This window comes from Chlorocebus sabaeus, chromosome 9, assembly GCF_047675955.1.
Source record: "Chlorocebus sabaeus isolate Y175 chromosome 9, mChlSab1.0.hap1, whole genome shotgun sequence".
NCBI classification, from domain to species: domain Eukaryota; kingdom Metazoa; phylum Chordata; class Mammalia; order Primates; family Cercopithecidae; genus Chlorocebus; species Chlorocebus sabaeus.
Genome location: NC_132912.1, coordinates 73391066 through 73405293, shown reverse-complemented (window position 1 = coordinate 73405293; position 14228 = coordinate 73391066). Strand labels below are relative to the sequence as shown.

The 14228-nt window shown below is 35.6% G+C and overlaps 1 protein-coding gene and 1 pseudogene across 3 annotated transcripts in view; one reads left to right on the top strand and one right to left on the bottom strand.

The window, feature by feature from the left end:
- CTNNA3 (catenin alpha 3) overlaps nt 1-14228 on the bottom strand; it is a 1853344-nt gene that overhangs the window by 1263592 nt on the left and 575524 nt on the right. The window lies entirely within an intron of this gene.
- Nucleotides 7448-8316, top strand: LOC103216110 (large ribosomal subunit protein eL6 pseudogene; annotated as a pseudogene).

Sequence of the window (14228 nt, the reverse complement as noted above, 5' to 3'; positions counted from 1 at the left end):
TTATTTAATTTAAAACATAAAACTGCTTCTTCCTGTTGATCTATTATAACTTCCAGCTATTTCCAGCTATTAGAACTTGACATGGTATTTTTAAGGTTTCCATTAGACATATCTTTAGGTAATAGGAGTCAAGATAATCTAAAGCCTTGTAAGAAAAGATGGAGGGTATATGCTGCTCTAAGGGTCTTTTATTAAAATACTCCATGAGAGGAAGTCTTTCCAAGATTAGGCATAATGTGAAAATTGAAGAAAAAGATAGTGTAGAATAAAAGCTCTCAGAAGAACCCTTAACATGAAATGCAATCACATAATGATCTTCAGAGTGTGAAAGTCTGAGTGTGAATCTACACACAAACACACTGAAGATATAAGATCTTCCTAGTGTATAATCTTATGTATAAGATTATAGATGTGTATATGTATTTTATATAGATAGAGGTGTGTATGTATGTAAATAAGTAAATATATGTATGTGTTTATATACAAAATCTTATACTGATCCTTTTGTTATATTACATTCTGATAAATATTTGGGGATTGAAAGTAGCCAGGATACAATTTTAAAAGTCACAACTGTAGAGTCAAGCTAGAAAGAGAAAATTATTATAGGAAAAGAAATAATTTTAAAACAATTTTTTTAAAAAAATGCTACTGTGTAATGTTCTCTTACTATAAAATGTGAGAGGACTCCAAAAAGTTCATGTAAAAAATGGAGTTAAAATATAAAAACAAAAAATATAAATTTTATTTCTCAACATAAGCTCCATCAAGTTCAAGAAATTTATGCAAGTGATGATACCAGCTATTTAGTCCATCTCTAAAGAATTGAAGCTTCTGGGAATTTATCTATGTCACTGCAGTCTTTTTCACATTATTAACTGAAGAAAAATAGATGCCCTTTACAATTTTTTTAAGATTAGGAAACAAAAAGGAGTCAGAAGGAGCCAAATCGGGACTGTAACATGGATGCCTAATAATTTCCCATGCAAACTCTTGCAAAATTGCCCTTGTTTAATGAGAGGAATAAGCACGAGTATTATTGTGGTGGAGAGGGACTCTCTGGTGAAGCTTTCATGGGCATTTTTCTGCTAATGCTTTGGCCAACTCTCTTAAAACACTCTTATGGTAGTTATCATTCTTTGGCCTCCCAGCAAATTAACAGACAAAATGTCTTGAGAATCCCAAACACTATTGCCATGACCTTTGCTCTTGACTGGTCCAATTTTGCTTTGACTGGATTACTTCCACCTCTTGGCAGCTATTGTTTGACTGTGCTGTGCCTTAGGGATCGTACTGGTAAAGCCATGTTCTGCCTCCTTTTACATTTCATTGGAGAAATGCTTCAGGATCTTGATATCAATTGCTTAAAAAATTTCTGCTGAAAGCTCTGCTCTTATCTGCAGCTTCTCTGGGAGCAACATTTTTGACACTCATCAAGTAGAAAGTTGGCTCAACTTTAATATTTTAGTCATAACTGCATAAGCTGAAGTGACTGAGATGTCTATGTTGTTGGCTATTGTTTGTGCTGTTAATAGTCCTTTTCAATTAAGACATGAACAAGATTAATTTTTTCCTCACAAATTGATGTGGATGGTCTGCCACCTTGAGCTTCATCTTTGACATCATCTCATCCCTTACTAAAATGATTATCCACTTGTAAACTGCTGATTTCTTTGAGGCATTGTCCTTATAAACCTTTTATAAAGCATCAATGATTTCACCATTCTTTCGCCCTATCTTCACCATATATTTAATGTTTGTTCTTGCTTCATTTTTATCAGAATTCACATTGCTGATAGAGGTTCTTCAAACTGGTGTTTTATCTTTCTTAGTGCCTCAAACTAAATCCCATTCAGACATGTTAAAACAAGTTCGTATGAGTTTATTTTGGTGGAAAAAAATGTTGAAATTCATGCATAGTTTTTTTTTAATACACATTCTTCATGAACTTTTTGAAGGCCCGTTATAAAATGTAAAATAAAAACTAGAATATAGATCTGATATAAAATTGGTTAAATATCTTAAAAGCATGTAGGAGAATTCTTACTTTCCTGACTCTTTTCTTCCTATTTTTCTTTCTTTTTTTTTTTTTTTTTTTAGACAAAGTCTCGCTCTGTCGCCAGGTTTGAGTGCAGTGGCGCAATCTTGGCTTACTGCAACCTCTGCCTCCCAAGTTCAAGCGATTCTCCCTGCCTCAGCCTCCCAAGTAGCTGGGACTACAGGCAAGCGTCACCACATCCAGCTAATTTTTGTATTTTTAGTAGAGACAGGGTTTCACCATGTTTGCCAGGATGGTCGCAATCTCTTGACCATGTGATCCACCTGCCTCAGCCTCCCGAAGCGCTGGGATTACAGGCGTGAGCCACCACACCCGGCCTTTTCTTCCTGTTTTTCAATTCCTCTATTGAGTCTCTCCATTTTTCCGTCTTACATGGAAAAAAAAATTTAAACAACAACATGAAAGGAAATTAACTGTATAAAAAGCAAATTTAACATTTTCTTTACCTAGTAGATATTATTTTTGATGAAACCATAATCCCTACCATGGGCTTGGCCATCAGTTAAGGCTTCATTCATCTAAGTCTTCCCCTTTATTTCATTTGCCACTTTTACCACATCTTTATTTGGCTCACTCATTTAGTACAGACTTTCCACTCCAATGTTTCATAACAAAAATTAAACTATTTAGGCCGGGCATGGTGGCTCACACCTGTAATCCCAGCATTTTGGGAGGTTGAGGCGGGCAGATCACGAGGTCAGGAGTGCAAGACCAGCTTGGCCAACATGGTGAAACCCCGTCTCTAGTAAAAATACAAAAATTAGCTGGGAATGGTGGCACGTTTCTGTAATCCCAGCTACTCAGGAGGCTGAGGCAGTGGAATTGCTTGAACCAGGACCCAGGAGGCAGACCCAGGAGGCAGAAGTTGCAGTAAGCTGAGATCACGCCAGTGCACTCCAGCCTAGGCTACAGAGCGAGACACCATCTCAAAAAAAAAAAAAAATTAAACAATTTAAAACCTTTTTGGAAATGTACCTCCAGGGTGGCATCATTAAGAAAAGACTATGCAAGCAATATAATTACTCTTTAATTGCTCTAATGCAATTAGAAGATGTGATAGAAGCAGTCAATATGTCTCCAGCATTGTGACGATAGGAAAAGCTGATTACATTTCAAATCTGTTTGTTGTAAGTACTGGAAGAAAATACTGCTGTGGTTTTACATGTTCTGGCTATGATTTCATGTTAGCAAATGGCCTGTATTGTAGAATTAAGTTCACTCTCGTTTCTGCTCTACAGGGTCATTCCTCAAACTATCTCAGCATTTGGAATTTTACATGCTTGACCTTTAAGATTTCTGATTCTTCAAGCTCATCTGAACTCAAATCATTGTCTGTTCTGACATCTGATACCTATAGGCAGGGCTCTTGATTGTGCCTAAAACAATTGTCCTACTATTCCATCTTATTAAGGTTTCACTGACTTTGTCACCGAATCAATAAAAAGCCAAGAATTTTTTAAAGTAAATTGAATATCCTGTGAAATGGCACTGGATTTGTTTAAGACCAACTGAAATAAATTTTTACCTCTTCTGATGCACCATAGCTATGTTAAAACAGTATTTCAGTGTGTTTCATGGCATTAATCCCATGAAAGACAATCAATAGGATGTTGTTTTTTTCAGGATGCCACTCCATTGAAATAGAAAATATTTTTCCTTTTTTAAAGTTCCACTCAAAGTTCCTTAATACTTTGATTGCTGACAGAACATTATTTTAATGTAATTAAGAGTCCCAACTCCATATACTTCTGTTAGATTATTTTGTTTAAAAGAGTAAGTATAGCTAGAAATTTAGAACCCAGGTCTTAGAAGCAGATAGCCTGTGTTTGAATCCTGGCCCATAGCTATAAACAAATATATCTGTACTGATATCACCCTCTATATTTTTATCTCTTTCTAGATATCTTATAATTTATTTGATTAATAAATTTCATTCCTTATTTTTCTTCCTACCACTTCTTTTCAAAATTAAAGACTTTAAGTAACTTGCCCAGGATCACTTAGCTAATAAGTAGCAGAGGGAAGAGTCTGTCCAAATCTGTCTACTTCCAGTTCCATGCTGTAACTACCATGCAATGCTGCTTTTGTTGTCTTATTTAATCATTACCAACCATTTTGTGGCGTATTATCATCATTAATTTATACATGTGAAAATCGAGAGTGAGCAAGATTAAGTAAGTTGTCTAATAATCCCCTTAAAAGAGAAGATGTAGGATTCAAATCCAATTTTATATAACTACCAAATCCTGAAACTTTCTACTACTCTGGGGAAACTGAGATGAAACCACCTGGCAAACTTCTTCATTCACTTGAATCTCATCATGTTTTTCCACTCATTTCTTCTCCTCCTTGTCTTCAAGGAAGACATAGTCTTTCTCTCTCATTCATTTCCTTTCTCTCTCTTTCTCTCTCTCTCTCTTTCTCTTCTCTCTCTCTTATCTCCCCTTTGTTTCTTTCTTTTTTGAAAAAAATTTAAGGAATGTCTCACTCTATCACCCAGGCTGGAGTGCAGTTGTGCAATCATGGCTCACTGCAGCCTTGACCTGCCTAGTTCAGGTGACCTTCCCAACTCAGCCTCCAGAGTAACTGGAATCACAGGTGTGTGCCACACCACTCAGCTAGTTTTTTGTACTTTTTGTAAAGATGGGGTTTCACCATGTTGCTCAGGCTGGTCTCAAACTCCTTAGTTCAGGCAATGCACCTGCCTTGACCTCCCAAGGTACTGGAATTACAGGTGTGAGCCACTGTGCCCAGCCTTCCCCTTTATTTTCAAGGCTATCTTCTCCTCATCGCAAATCCCAAGTACTCTTCAATTATTCCTTCCTTATATTTTGAGTCTCTTAAAGAGCCTACTATGTGCCAGGTACTGTGCTAGGAATTGGTAATAGAATGGTGAGGATCCCTGCCCTCCTCACAGGGCTCACATCTCAGAACTGACAACTATTAACCAAAAAAAAATCACAAAAATACATAACCACGATGTGGATGTGTTGTATAAATAAATAGAGTAGTTAGTTAAGTACAGATTGACCAGGCGTAAGTCTGGACAATTAAATGCAGAATCAAAATGATTAAAGGCAAAGCAGGACTAGGCACAGTGACTCACGCCTGTAATCCCAGCACTTTGGGGGCAGAGGTGGGCCAATTGCTCAAGCCCAGGAGTTCAACATCAGCCTAGGCAACACAGTGAAACCTGTCTCTACAAAAAATATAAAAATTAGCCAGGCAAGGTGGCACATCCCTGTATTCCCAGCTTCTCAGGAGGCTGAGGTGGGAGGATCATTTGAGCCTGGCAAACCAGTCATTCATAGAATTCTCAGGGAGGGATTTACATCCACAGAACTTGGAATTGAAAGTTATAGGTAATCTTGTTGGCAAAGATATAGAGAAAAGGGGAATCCTTATACACTGCTGGTAGAAATATAAACTGATACAGCTATCATGAAAAACAGCTGGAGGTTCCTTTAAAAATTGAAAATAGAACTAATCAGCAATCCCACTACTGTGTATATATCCAAAGGAAATGAAATCAGTATGTCAAAGAGATATCTGTACTCTCATGTTCACTGCAGCATTATTCACAATAGCCAACATATGGAATCACCCTAAGTGTCTACCAATGGCCAAATGGATAAAGAAAATGTATATATGCAATGGAATACTATTCAACCTTTACAAAGAAAAAAATCTGCAGGGTGCCATGAGTTACGCCTATAATTGCAGCACTTTGGGAGGCTGAGGTGGGTGGCTGGTTTGAGTCCAGGAGTTCGAGACCAGCCTGGGCAACATGGCAAAACCTCATCTCTACAAAATATACAAAAATTAGCCAGGTGTGGTGGCGCATGCCTGTAGTTCCAGCTACTAGGGAGGCTGAGGTGGGATAATTGTTTGAGCCCAAGAAGTCGAGGTTGCGGTGAGCTGTGAGCATGCCGCTACACGCTAGCCTGAGTTACAGAGCGAGACCCTGTCCAAAAAAAAAACCAAAAAACCAGAAAATTCTGTCATTTACAGCAACATGGATAAGCCTAGAAGACATTATGTTATGTGAAATAAGCCATGACAGAAACACAAATACCACGTGATCTCACTTATATGTAAAATCTAAAAGAATCTAACTCAGACACAGAGTGGAGTGGTGGTTACCAGGGGTTGGGGACAGGTACAGGATTCAGGAGATGCTGGTCAAAAGATTCAAAATTTTACTTTGACAGGAGGAATAAATTCAGGAAATCTATTGTATAACTTGGTAACTATAGTTAATAATAATGTACTATATACTTGAAAATTGCTAAGAGTAGATATTAAGTGTTCTCACCACAAAAAAAAAGTATGTGAGGTAGTGCATTTATTAGTTTGATGTAGCCACAGAATAATGTATACGTATATCAAAACATCACGTTATATGCCACAAATATATATAATTTTTATTCACTAATTTAAAAATGTTTAAATGAACTGCTAAAAAACAGTTTGGATGTGATGTTATCCAGATTTTATGTTATCAAGTCTACCTGAGCAGGCATCAGCATTATAATTATAGAACTAGAAGCAGAAAGACTGAAACTTGAAAACAAGCCAAATTGAAGAGAGGTACTTTACATCTGAGTAGACAAAAAAACTGCGTCAAAGGTAGAGAAGGGATCTATGAAACCAGGAGAATATATATTTCATCCATCTGTAGGAGTTTTGAAAAATCTGACACTATGAAAGAATGATTAAAATTAAATTAAATTGGCACACATCAATATTTTAAAATACAAAAGATGTATACTACCCATAGAATGGAAGTATGAGAACCAATTCAAATAGTGATGTAGGGAATGTCTTATATTAAATCAGTTAATGGAGAAGATGCAGTTTAAATATGCATTGCTTATCATTTTTGGTTTTGGTTGTAGCCTAAAGACTATCTTTCAGAAAAGAACTTATAACATAAGGATTATTTTAATCAATATGACTTATAGTGAAAGAAAACCCTATGGCCTCTAGAAACAGAAATAATTGCTACATTTTGAGAAGATTGAGATCATAGCTCTATATGTATTTGAGAGAACAATGTGGGATGAATCTATATATAATAGCTTGAAAAATTACCAGAATACATGATAAAATAAAAAACAAAATGGCAGAATGATATATATAATGATATTACATATTTTTAAAATGAGCACACAACACTTTGTATTTTCTCTGAGTGCATATGTATATGTATCTGAGAGCCTAGGAAAAGGACTAAAGGAAACATACCAATACCATAGCAATTATTATTTTGGGAGGAGGATGAGACAAGAACCCAAACTGGGGTAGTAAGGTTTTAATTTTTTAATAACTAGGCTTCATTTCATATTACTTATAAAAATACAAAGTAGCTCTTTCCCATCTTGCAAGATGGCAGGTGAAAAAGCTGAGAAGCCAGATACTAAAGAGAAGAAACCCGGAGCCAAGAAGGCTGATGCTGGTGGCAAGGTAAAAAAAGGGTAACCTTAAGGCTAAGAAGCCCAAGAAGGGGAAGCCCCATTGCAGCCGCAACCCTGTCCTTGTCAGAGGAATTGGCAGGTATTCCCGATCTGCCATGTATTCCAGAAAGGCCATGTACAAGAGGAAGTACTTAGCCGCTAAATCCAAGGTTGAAAAGAAAAAGGAGAAGGTTCTTGCAACTCTTACAAAACCAGTTGGTGGGAACAAGAACGGCGGTACCCGGGTGGTTAAACTTCGCAAAATGCCTAGATACTATCCTACTGAAGATGTGCCTCGAAAGCTGTTGAGCCACAGCAAAAAACCCTTCAGTCAGCACGTGAGAAAACTGCGAGCCAGCATTACCCCCGGGACCATTCTGATCATCCTCACTGGACGCCACAGGGGCAAGAGGGTGGTCTTCCTGAAGCAGCTGGCTAGTGGCTTGTTACTTGTGACTGGACCTCTGGTCCTCAATCAAGTTCCTCTACGAAGAACACACCAGAAATTTGTCATTGCCACCTCAACCAAAATCGGTATCAGCAATGTCAAAATCCCAAAACCTCTTACTGATGCTTACTTCAAGAAGCAGCAGCTGCGGAAGCCCAGACACCAGGAAGGTGAGATCTTCGACACAGAAAAAGAGAAATACGAGATTACAGAGCAGCGCAAGATTGATCAGAAAGCTGTGGACTCACAAATTCTGCCAAAAATCAAAGCTGTTCCTCAGCTCCAGGGCTACCTGCGATCTGTGTTTGCCCTGACGAAACGAATTTATCCTCACAAATTGGTGTTCTAAATGTCTTAAGAACCTCATTAAATAGCTAACTACAAAAATAAATAAATAAATATACATCTTAAATTTTAAAAATATAATTATGGATCAAACATTTACTATTCTTTTAGATTCAAGTATTAATCAACTATTCTGGAATCAAATAGACAAAATGCTTTCTTTGTTTACCAGAATGAATATGATATTGTTTTATAAATTAATCAGTTGCAAGAATTTCAATCTTTTTATGTTGGGTTTACACTATTTAAACTATTACAAATATGTTTGGCTAACATAAGTCTGTTAAAAAATAAAGACATCAAGAGAGTGAAAAAGCAAGCCACAGACTGGGAGAAAATACTTGTAAAAGGCATATCTGATAAAGGATATTATCCAAAACATATGAAGGATTGTTAAAACTCAACTATAAATAAATAGCCTGATTTTTAAAAATAGGCCAATGACCTGAACAGATAATTCACTTAAAAATATATACAGATAGAAAATAAGCATATGAAAATAAGCATAAGTCATAAGGGAGATGCAAAGTAAAACAGTAATGAGATACCACTACACATCTATTAGAATGGCCAAATTCCAGAACACTGACTACACCAAATGCTGGCAAGAATGTGGAGTAATACAAACTCTCATTCATTGCTGAGGGGAATGCAAAGTGATAAAACCACTTTGAAAGACACTTTGGCAGTTTCTTACAAAATCAGACATATTCTCCCACTCTCACCATTTCTACTTAATATATTCCTGGAAGTCCTAGCCAGAGCAATTAAGCAAGAAAAAGAAATAAAACACATACAAATTAGGGAAAGAAAGAAGTAAAATTTTCTCTGCTTGCAGATTATACAATATTATGCATAGAAAACTCAAAGACTCAACCAAAAACCTATTAGAACTAATAAACAAATTCAATAAAGTTGCAGGACACAAACCCAAATTATAAAAATCAGTTGCATTTCTATATGCTAACAAAAAACTATCTGGAAAAAAAATGCAATGTATATGAGCATCAGAAACATAAACCACTTAGAAACAAATTTAACCACAAATTTGAAAGATCTGTGATTACATTAAAAATTACAAGGCATTGATGAAAAAAATTGAGGACACAAACAAATGAAAAAGTACCCTGATGTTCATGGATCAAAATAATTAGTACTGTTAAATGTCTATATTACCCAAAGTGATCTACAGAGTCAAAACAATCTGTGTCAAAATTCTAACAGTATTCTTCAAAAAAATAGAAAAACAATTCTAACATTCATACAAAACCGCAAAAGACCACAAATAGCCAAACAATCTTAAGAACAAAACTGGAGGGACCACACTTCCTGATTTCAAAGTATATTACAAAGCTATAGTAATCAAAACAGTATAGTGCTAGTATAAAAACATACATAAACACCATTGGAATAGAATTAAGAGTCCAGGAATAAACACATACATATACAGTCAACTAATATTCGATAAAAGCACAATGGGGAAAGAATAGTCTCTTCAATAAAGGGTGCTGGGAAAACTGAATATTTATATACAAAAATAAAATAAAATTGGACCCTTATCTACATCACTCACAAAAATTAATTTGAAATGGATAAAAGACATAACTGTAAGACCTGAAACTGTAAAACTCCTAGAAGAAAACAGTGGGTAAAAGATTCTTGACACTGGTCTCAACAATGTCTTTTTAGATGACACCAAAAGCACAAGGAACAAAAGCAAAAAGATTTAAGTGGGACTACATCAAACTAAAAATCTTCTGCAAAGCAACCAACCAACAAAATGAAAAGGCAACACACAGAAAGAATGGGAGAAAATATCTGCAGACCACGTATTCAATACGGGGTTAATATCCAAAATATAGTAGGAACTCACACCACTCAATAACAATATAATAATAATAACAATAATCCAATTAAAAATAAGTAAAGACCCTGAATAGACATTTCTGAAAAGAAAACATACAAAAGGCCAATAGTGCATCAAAAGATCTTCAATAGCACTGATCATCAAGGGAAATATAACTCAAAACCACAATGAGATATTACCTCAGACCTGTTAGGATGGATATTATTAAAAACACAAGAGATAATATGTATTTGAGAGGATGTGGAGAAAAGGGAACTTTTGCACACTGTTGGTGGGAATGTAAATTGATACAGTCATTATGAAAAAAAGTGGGGAGATTCCTCAAAAATTAAATATACAACTACCATAAGATCTAGCAATTCCACTTCTGAATTTATATCTGAAGGAACTAAGTAACTCAAAGAGACATCTGCACTCCCACATTCATTCCATCATTATCACAATAGCCAAAACATGGCAACTACCTAAGTGTCTGTAAATGAATGAATGAAAAAAGAAATGGTCATATATATGTATATATACAACTGCTTACAATAGAATAGTATTCAGCCATAAGAAATGAAGGAAATCTTGCCATTTGTGGATGAACCTGGAGGGCATTTTGCTAAGTGAAATCAGCCAGACACAGAAAGACAAATACAATATGATATCACTTATATGTAAAATCAGTTTCGATTTGACATAAATCATAAAAAACAGAGTGAAGCAGCAGTTGGCAAGGATGAGAGGGTGTGGGAAATGGGGAGATGTTGATGAATGGGGGCAAACTTTCAGTTATAAGATAAACAAGCTCTGGGGATCCAATGTACAACATAGATGGTAATGGATATGTTAATTAATATGATTGGAGTAATAATTACACAATGCACATGTATATAAAATCATCACATTGTATACCTTTAATATATACATTCTTTGTTTGTCAATTGAATATTTAAAATTGTTTTAATTCAAATTTTAAAAATGAAACAATTATTTTAAAAACTTTTAAGTTGGGGTACCTGTGCAGGTTTGTTATACAGGTAAACTTGTGTCATGAGGGTTTTTTATACAGATTATTTTGTCACCAGGTATTAAGCCTAGTACCCATTCATTATTTTCCTGAATCTCTCCCTCCTCCCACCCTCCACTCCCTATTAGGCAGCAGTGTCTGTTGTTTCCCATTATGTGTTCTCATCATTTAGCTCCCACTTACAAATGAGAGAATGCAGTATTTGGTTTTCTGTTACTGCTTCAGTTTGCTCAGGAGAATGGCCTCCAGCTCCATCCATGTTCCTGCAAAGGACATAATCTCACTCTTTCTACAACTGCATAGTATTCCATGATATATGTGTATGAGATTTTCTTTATCCAGTCTATCATTGGTGGGCATTTAGTTTGATTCCATGTCTTTGCTCTTATGAATAGTGCTGCAGTGAACATATGTGTGCATGTGTCTTTATGATAGAATGATTTATATTCCTTTGGGTCAAATAGAATTTCTGTTTTTAGGTATTGAGGAATTGACACACTACTTTCCACAATGGTTGAACTAATTTAGGCTCCCACTAGCAGTGTATAAGTGTTCCTTTTGCTCCACAACCTTGCCAACATCTGTTATTTTTTTACTTTAGATAATAGCCATTCTGACTGGTGCGAGATGATATCTCATTGTAGTTTTGATCTGCATTTCTCCAAGATCAATGATGCTGAGCTTTTTTAAAACTATGTTTGTTGGCTACATGTAGGCCTTCTTTTGAAATGTGTCTGTTCATGTCCTTTGCCCACTTTTTAACGGGGTTGTTTGAAAAACAAACTGAACATACTTTACAATATAACCCAGCAATTGCACTTCTTGGTATTTGCCCAAATGAGTCAAAAACATGTCCACACAAAAACCTTCACATGGATGTTTATAGCAGCTTATTCATAACTGCCAAAACTTGGAAGCAACCAAGAGGTCCTTTAGTAGGTAAATGGATAAACTGTGGTACATCCAGACAATGGAATATTATTCAGCACTAAAAATAAATGAGATACCAAGCCACAAAAAGACATAGAGGAAACTTAAATGCATATTACTACATGAAAGAATCTCATATGAAAATGGTGCATCCTATGTAATTCCAACTATAGTATATGACATTCTAAAAAGGGAAAACCTATGGAGACAGTAAGAAGTCAGTGGTTGCCAGCAGTTAGCAAGGAGGGATGGAGGAACAGGCAGAGAACAGAGAATTTTTAAAGCAGTAAAAATACTCTACATGATAATAATGGTGGATGAATTTCATTATACATTTTTCCAAGCCCACAGAATATACAACACTAAGAGTGAACTCTAATATAAACTAGAGATTGTGGGTGATAACAACGTGTCAGTTTAGGTTCATCAATTGTAACAAATGCACCACATTTGGGGGATATTGATAATGGAGAGGCCATCCATGTGTAGGAGCAGGGGATCAGAACACAATGGGGGAAAATCTCTGTACATTTCTCTCAATTTTGTTGTTAATCTAAAACTGCTCTAAAAAAAAGTCTTTAAAATAAGAAAAAAATTAGTATTACAGAAAAGTCATCTAGCCTTTCTTTAATACTAAAGGGCTGGAAGCCTTTTATTTAATACTAATATTCCCTATAAGGAATCTGTACTCCATGTAAGGTTGCTGATTTTATATCTTAGGATGGGAAGAATCAAAATGTGTCTGGAATATCTGGTGGCCAGAAACCAAAATCACTTAAAATTAGCAGGGATGACAGCAAAAGAACAAAGGAATCCAGTCCATTTAAAGGAGCTCATACTATTTAGTTCCTGATAAATTGAGTATTATTTGGACATGTTGAGTCTGGGGAGCCATTAATTCATAATGCTACTTAAAAGGTAAATTATAAAAACGTTTTTACTAATGGGATAAATATGGATACTTATCTTAAAAAAAAAAAAAAAGAAGAAGAAGAAGAAGAAAATAAAGACATATGACCTAAAAGTATCAGGGCTTTCTTTTTCAGTGGAGCTCTGGAGTCAGAAAAACTGAACATGAATTTTGGCCCCCTACTCACATTGGGAAAGTGATTTCAACTGCTGACGCCTTTATTCCATCCCTGGTAGAATGAGGAAAATAAAACCTACACCTACCATATAGGACTTTAGTTAATGTAGCTTTATAACACGTTTTAATATCTGGGATGGGGGGGGCGGAATAGGGTCCACCTCAGTGGTTTCCTTGCTAATGTTATTTTCTGCATTTAAACGCACTACCGTCTATACCTGATGAATAAAGCCATAGACCCATATGAAGGAAGCAGCTTTTCCTAAACAGAACACTCCAATAGACCATACAGATGTGTATCATTCCACCAATATTTATTAATCATCCAATATATTTCAGATTCTGAACAAGGCCGTGGCCATGCCTTACCAGGACATGTAGAACTTATACACAATCTTAAACAAGCTGAAGCACAAAATCAATATTTTGGTTGGAAAAAGTTTTCTGTATTTTAATAACATGATGGAATAAATGCTATTCATCATTCACATACTCTATATTCTCTGATGGGATTGACCTGATTTACACTGAAAATACTCAAAATCTTACACCTATTCTCCAAAGTGAAATTGCCTATCAAACGAGATGCAGCTATGATTATAATCAAGTACCGACATTCTTCACAAAAACACATGCTATGCTTCACGTTGAGAGCAGCAGAAATAATAAGCACATAGCATAAGTAATGTTTCTCAAGCAACTACATTATCAATCTTCAGAATGAGTGATAAAAGTGGAATGAAATTTTTCCTTATGATTACCAACAGAAAATGCTATTGAGAGAGCTCACAGACTCCCTTTCGTGTAGTATATTTCTTGTTTTAATGCATTTCCACTTAATCTAAAGAATAGAAGCTTTAGATATAAAAAAGTCTCTTTAAAAAGGCAAAATGTGAAAAATAAACTAAATTAGCAAGATGATCAACACAAATTATTTATAGCACTTTGGCAAATTAGTGTAATCTACACATACAAATTTAAATACATACTTAGCTATAGTAAGTCACAGGGTACCTAACTTACA